This window comes from Toxorhynchites rutilus, chromosome 2 (assembly GCF_029784135.1).
Source record: "Toxorhynchites rutilus septentrionalis strain SRP chromosome 2, ASM2978413v1, whole genome shotgun sequence".
In the NCBI taxonomy this organism is placed as follows: domain Eukaryota; kingdom Metazoa; phylum Arthropoda; class Insecta; order Diptera; family Culicidae; genus Toxorhynchites; species Toxorhynchites rutilus.
Genome location: NC_073745.1, coordinates 217,059,835 through 217,067,599, shown reverse-complemented (window position 1 = coordinate 217,067,599; position 7,765 = coordinate 217,059,835). Strand labels below are relative to the sequence as shown.

At 37.1% G+C, this 7,765-nt stretch overlaps 1 long non-coding RNA gene across 1 annotated transcript; it reads left to right on the top strand.

Annotated features, from left to right (window-relative positions):
- Positions 1-894, top strand: LOC129771197 (uncharacterized). The gene is made up of 2 exons (XR_008742312.1): positions 1-222; positions 274-894. It is a non-coding gene; the product is annotated as an uncharacterized LOC129771197 (long non-coding RNA).
- The last annotated feature ends 6,871 nt before the right edge of the window (positions 895-7,765 follow it).

The following is a 7,765-nucleotide window of genomic DNA, read 5'->3' as shown; positions in this document are numbered from 1 at the left end:
AAAGCACAATCGCTTGAAATTCTGGATATCACTCGAATAAACTCGCTTTTCGGATAGTTCTATCACGCTTTATGATGGACGGCAAGCAAGAAAAAAAATCTCAGCCGGCGAAACAACAATCACTCGGAAATCAGTGAAAAAAAGGGATGCTCCCACAGCAGTTAGCGTCGGAAGAAAACCTCGACATTCGGCGTTTGGCGAATTGGCCTTGACCTTCGTTAGGTACCGTTATGTTATGTTTATGTACCATTATAAAGCAACGTCTCGTTTTAGCCACGTTTGAGTCCAGCAGTTCGAGCCTTTAAATAGCTCCAGAAATAGCATCGAGGCATAATTCTAGGAGAATCGATGGTTACGGTTATATTCATTTATTGTATCGAATCATGAAATGCCCTGCGGCAACTCGGGCTTTCTACATCGCTTAGGCTCTTCAACTTGGATTTTATTTCTAAGATCGAACTGGATAGTGCCAATAGTCGTGTGATTTGAACTGACGGTACTTATAACCAATCTCAACCAATTAAGATGGGCTCTTTGGAGGGAAAAATCTCTCATCATTTTTCATCGGAAGGAAAGTAATGCATTTCCTATGGAGCGGTGGTGGTGCAGTTACTTTGTAGCGAAAACGGTGTATGGTAATCTCGTGAATACGTTAATATTCTATACTACTGCCGACTTCCGAGTTCACTGTGGCTGAAAAAAAGCGTTCTACCAATTCCATCATTCTTTATACTCCTTAGTTTCAGTGATGACAATTCTTGAATGCCCAAACCGTCGAATAGACTGCGGATAAACGATTACTCGAGCAAAAACTCAGAATAAATCGATACCATGTACATTCAACAACCTTTAGAGCATTCAAACATTGTAATAATAATGTAGCTCATTAAAGTATGCCGTATAATACCGAATCAACTAATTGACAAAAAAAAACTATAATAGAGGATTAATGAGAACCTTCATCGGTAGAATTAGAAATACGACATTGTTGATGGGGATCATGTATGAAAATGTTCATATTAGGAAGTGCTAAATATTTGGATTAACCAATGAATTGCAAATCTCAGATTTGATGATTTCATTGGACAGCGGAACCAGGAGGATCCCTCAATGCTCGATTCAAATCAGAGCGATAGCCAATTGCAATTTTGTCTATCAAAAGGAGTTATTAGAAAATATAACGAATTGCGCAGACGAAAGAGAGTTATATTTGATATTCTGGTAATCTAATATGATTGAAAATATATCAAGTTTCATATTATCCAGAATTCAAAGTGAATTATTTCCCGGAATATTTCTGGACGGGGAATTTCTACTTTCAATTGTCATCAAAAAACAACAATGAACAAAGATACATTACAAAATATCAACATTTGAACAAATGCTCACCGGGAATCACTAAATGATTAATTATACCGTGAACCACCGTGTGTGTTTTGTTTACTTTTGAGAATTATTTGTAGCAGAACCTTTCAATTTTAGCAGAACGTGGCTAGAATAATTAGTATTATCTCAGTGCGGTAAGTAATAAACCGCGATTCGCGCAAGCATCAGTCATCGGAAAGTTTGACTCGGTTTCAAACCTGTACGGCCCTGAAGCTCCAAAGCCACAAAACTTGTGGTAAATGATTTTGGAGAATCGGAATAATGCTTGTTAAATCTTGTATATTCAGACTCCAGTCCTGATTATTTTTGGATTAAATCACATCGCTTTCTGTTGTAACACAGATAGATTAACGTATAATATGCAGACGCAAGTAAAGATGCTTATCTTTTCCACATTTTATGATACAAATTATACTAGCGTTACTAACGATAAGATTACTTTGTTGCTCATCTCATATGAACTGACTTATCAGCGCAAAATATGCCGGCCAAATTGTGTAATCGTTCTATTTCGCAACATGATATTGTTGTGCTCGAATATTATTTCCGCTGAAAAATATTGAATTTCATAAAGCACAGGCTGTTGAACTATTCGGAACGTCCTTAAGGGGGAACCCTACTCTGGAATAACAGATTTTCGTAATTTTTTCCGGTTGTTGGAATTGAAATTGAGTGTTGGGACATTTTGGTGATTAAATACGGTATATTCGAAGATGTATTTTTTATTTTTTTATTATGCTGTTAGCAGCTGTGCTCTCTCTAAAACGGTTCCTTGCTGCTGGTACTTTTTTCTCAGAATCTAATAGACCGACTGAAATGTGCATGTAGAAATGGAAAAATGAATTATCTTAATTGTTTCGTGGCGGTTTTTGAAAATTCGAAAAATTGCCAAAATTGTGACCATCCGAATCAAAAATTGTCTGTTTTTTCAACAAGAAAACTGTTGAAAAAATCATAAAAATTAAATAATTGAAAATATCAATAAACGGCTACGTAACTATTTAGATAATTATTTTTTACATTTTGGTGTATCACACCATTGTACAGTGGTGTAGGAGATGTATTTAAGTGGAAATTAGCATTTAGAGTTCGACAGTTATTCTCTAGACAAAAACTGACTTCGACAAAGTTGTTACATAGGACAAGGCGCCTAGAAGTATATCCTACCATAGACCCGTCTTGACATAGGATAGAGCGCTCATTTTCATGTTGTCAAAAATAGGGTGACCAAAATTTTAGATGGAATAAAAAAACTAACTTTCTTATCTTTATAGAAAGAGGTAAACATAGTTCGACAATGTTGTAGTCCCAGTTATTTTAGACATTTTTGTAGAACAAAGTTTTTTTCTATCTCTTGGAATAATCGATATAGCGCTTTTTCCTAGGTTGCGTTAGGCTCACCATGATGAAAAAGGGTTTTTTTGCTCTAACTTTAATATTTTAAGATTCTACATACAAACTGTCTTCGAAAGACTTTTAGAACATACTAATACAAACATTTTACGATGCAGAACTTGTCAATATTCAAGACAAGACACTTTTTTTCAAGAGAATAACTGTCGAGCTCTAAATGCTAATTTCCGCTTAGATACGTCTCCTGGACCATTGTGCATTAGGGAAATGGCGGTTCTTTCGGCTGAAGGAGGCCAGGATGATATCTCAGGATATTGGGAACTTCTAACACTTGGAAAATTAAACATATGAATACTTTTCAACACTGGTGGATTTATTTCGCAATGCTACACATTGGAAAGTTGGATTTGGAATGATCGCATAGCATTGGTATGCACTTTTATTTTGTTCGTATACGTTCGGCTGTTGTTCGGCATCGGGATATGCTGCTGTTGTAGTTGTGTTATGCACCACACACTGCATTTCGGAAGAAAGGGGCTTGGATGGGAAAAAGGATAGGGATGGAAATTGGAATATGGAAATAGGGATACTTGCTTCTCGTTCGCATTGTGAGACGCATTTGCAATTTCAGCCAGATCGGTCCACTAGATTCTGAGAAAAACGTACCACCAGTTTTAGAGATAGCATCCACGCGCTCGACTGCCAACAGCATAATAATCGTCACATTGGCATCTAAACAATAAAAAAAAACATTTTCGAATACACATTAATCAAACACCAAAATGTCTCAACACTCAACTCTAGTTCTAACGTCCGTTATTTTTCGACCTTCCAGAGTAGGGGTTGATTTCAATTGCATTAGAAATGGTAAAATTTGAATAATTTAATATTTTGATTTTCAAAGCAATGGAATGGATACCTTTGAAACCAAATAGATCAATACCAATATTACAAGTGTAATGGGCACCTTACACGATCAACCGGATTGACAATAAGTGTCTTCAATATCGTGACAGCTAGGCTTTCAACATCTGATCTAACCTCAATCAATATTTTTCCATCTTACACGGTCAATATCGCCCTCAACCCGAGACAACGAAAATATCCGCGATGGCTAGTGGCGACATTTGAGTTTGGGATCCAAACTATTCTCTATCAGATTAGAAGGCTAAAAGGCAATTTTCAATTGGTAAAATTTGAATGAAAATATCTACTTGGTATTATTTATTAAATGGTGCGCGTAGTCCTAACCTTAACTTAACCTATTTCCCCTGAATTTTCAGATATTCCTACTAAAATATATTATTATAATATAATTTCAATTTCAGACATAATTTTTGTATGGGATTTTCTCACCACTTGCAGAAAAAAAGTGATTTGCATTCACATAGAATACTAATTTGATTCGTAAAAGTTAATTTTCATTCATAATTTACACTTTAGAAATCGGCTTTTCTTCTCAAAAATACATCATAATACGCGTTTCACAAACACAGACTGTTCCTTTCAGTTTCAGAGATGCCAGATTATTTTAGTTTGCGAAAATATATGCAAGTTATTTTATCTGCAAGCAAATGTTTTTATTCCATAAATGAGACTATGACAGTAGAACCCCGATTATCCGCGAGCGGGTGCGGATTATTCGTGACTGCGAGTTCCATAGTAAATCAATAGGCCTTTCCGGAATTTGTTAGTGAGTGGTAGGCCCATGCTCTTTTGTTGTGGTCATGGCTTTTACATTATTTAGCCACTGGTGTACACGACCTCATAGATGGATAGTTGATTGATTTCTGTATTGATAGAACATAGTTTTTATGTTGAAACATCTCTTTTCGTGTTTGCATTTTTTTGTCCTTTAATAGGTCATCCGCGATTTTCGTTAATCGCGGTGAGTTTGCCCGACTATTCCGCGGATAATCGGGATTCTACTGTAGCTTGAATTAACACATGATGTTTTTTCATCTGTGATTTTCCCAGATCATTCTCCAAATTTTATAGCGGAGTGTGAAGAAACACACAACCCGCTCACTAGCGCGAAGAATGACCGAGTTCAACGTTAAAAAATTCCTAAAACGTTGTTAAGTTTCATTCACTCTCTCACCATCATATTGTCAGTTTACTTTGAAGTTTTGATTTGTATCGTGAAAAGTACCGTATTTTGCTATTCAAAGTATCGGTTTTCCAAACCAAAAGCTTCCATTTATGATTCCTACAATTTCAGTAGTTTATAAATTTTAATTGCAATCGCAAAAAAGACTAACAAAAATTAAATGTGCGCTTGCATATCTGGCAACTCAGTCTGGAAGTCCGTGAGGTAAAACGTCAACATCATGCATCCATATGAAATGTCACGATATTGATGCTCGAAAATCAGAAAATCCGGATTTCTGCGTCGTCGGCCATGTTCAGCTGTCATTATGCTCTCAAATGTCATCATATTGTCAATAAAGTTGACCGTGTAAGGTCCGCTTAATGACACACTTTCACTCGAGCTTGGGTAAACTCTGTAGTTGCTCTAAGTGACTGAGCAAAATTGTACAAAGAATACACTAAAAGGCGCTTGGGTGTAGAATCCACTATAGTAGTACAAATTCCGGGGATCCGAACTTTGAATAGTCAAATCCGACCCCAGAAATGTCCTTACGGTTAGCAAGGGGGAAGAAATGTTAGTATGACATTCGTGGCCAGGAGCCCCTCTATTGCGTGGTTTCCCAGTGAAAGTTAAGGATCATTCCATAATCGCCCAGCTCCCCTCTTCATTTTATCTCAGAATCAGCTTCCGAACTCAGGAGGACTCACTTTACCACGGACGCTACCACAACCAAAACAAAAATCCAATAGGACTTGTTCGAAATAAAAAGTTATAGAAAAAAATTATTTTTTTTAGATTTACAGTTTTCAAAATTTATTGAGACGATTTCTTCGTGGCAGCGCTGTTCGTCGAACGTTGCAGCCCTTCGGTGAACACGTGATTGTTATAATGGAGAGAAGAGAGAATGTTACACGAACCTCCTTCGTGAATATTAATACGATTCCACAGGTTGATTCGTTAAGAAATTTGTAGGGATGTGCTGAGGCTGCGTCGGCCGGATGGTCTTACGGCAGCTGGAACCTCAGTTCTCATGGCCTTCGTTCTTTCATAGCCTTGGGGATAAGCTGCATCTCAATTTGGCCACCAAAAAACATTTTTTTTTATCATCGTTCAAGCTGGGATGTTTTCTGGTATGTATTTCTATCGGTCGCAGCTGGGAAACGTAAGGAGGGTTAGGTACAACGTATGTCATCAGCTGCTCCATCTCCTCCAGTGATCTCTTGGTATAATGGACCGAAGACTGGTTCAATCAAAAGTCCACATCCTCCTTCGCGTGATAGTTCTTGATGAAGGCGGCAATTTCCGGCAGGCACTCCCCTGTTGTCGCCAAACCTCAAGTAGGCTCCGTCATCCAGTATGACCAAGACGTCGTGCTACGCCGGAAAGATAATTTTCGCCAGCACCATCAGCCGCTCTTTCTGGGTGGTAGCTTGCTACTCAGAAAATGCCGGCAGGCTATCACCCAGAAAAATATCCATGTTTTCGACGTATTTTATGAAAATTGTCAATGTGTGTTTTTGAATGAAAGAATGAAAATTGGTTTATTTTTAAATACTCCAACATCGTTGGACGTATTCGGCTAAAAACTCGGAGGGTTAAAAACGTAAAAAATAAAAAGAAAACCAAAAATATTTAAATTATGTCACTACTATAAACAAACATATGCAACAGAGAATCGGTGAAGTACAAATATGGCCGGCGTTAAGTGTTTTCGTTTTCACGCCAGCCACACGCTCACGACCAGGCTTGCCAATACAATTTTTCAAAAAACTGGAAGATTGCTCTTAAAAAAACTGGAAGAAAACTGGATCCTGAAAAATCGTTTTATTTTAGGAAGTTCGGCTTTGATTTATCTAAAATAATTTTTTACCTACTCCAGTGCTTGAGAAACAAAATTTACCTCGAACCTTCGTGTAATATTCATGTGTAGTTCATAAAATAGCGGAATAAACCATTCGAGCAGGTCAAAATAACGTTTCCCGCCACTCGAGCATTACTGTAAAACAATAATTAAGCATCTTTTCTTCTTGAACCTCTAGAATACACAGTTTTATTTGGATAAAATTTGCAAAATCTCGTATTTATTGCTCGACAATATGATTAATTGAGGTGCTTGGTGCGATTTCCGATTCTAGATCATTCTAGATCAGCATCAAACCTAACCTTAATCCTCTGTTCTTTTCCTTCTAACTAATTTGGACATTTCTGTAGTGTTTCTTTGGATTATCTTCGTTACTGTCTTTTTCGCACTCACGAAGAATGTGAAACAAATAAAACTCCGCATGCGAATGACGGATCTCTTTAGTAGCATGTCTGGAAAATAACTTAAAACTATTGAGAACCAGAGCAGAGGGTCCAAAGCCCCTAAAAAGGACGGTTGTAATAGTTGTTATCCATGGCTATTACGTAAAGAAAGACTCTATATAATGGAACATATTTCTAGGACGATTGTTACTAGAGATGTTCTCTCGGCTTCTCAAGATTCCAAAGGATAACTCTCCCCTTCGAAATTAAAGTTCGATATAGATGAATAACGGAATATATCCCCAGACCGATTGGTTTTAGAGTTCTTCTGGTTATCTTTTCAGGTTTCCCAAAGATAACTCTCCGCGTTTTGAGTTTGATAAAGTGTATACGCTATGAATAACATAATATATCCGGGATGACTGATTGTAACCTTCCTATACTCGCGCATAGATCTCTGACAAACAGAGAATGAATGAGGTGCCTGAATTAAATGACTATTATAACTGAATGAAGTTAAAGAAAAAATATTTTCTGGAGTTTTTTTTCATTCAATTATATCTTTTTCTTTGAATAAGTACCAATAGCGCCTAAAAATACACAATAGCAATATTACAGAGACGCGCAACGACTCGATGTGCTCGTGTTTGAGCGTGCTGTTGGAAATTAAATTGTACAGCAAGGGGTTAA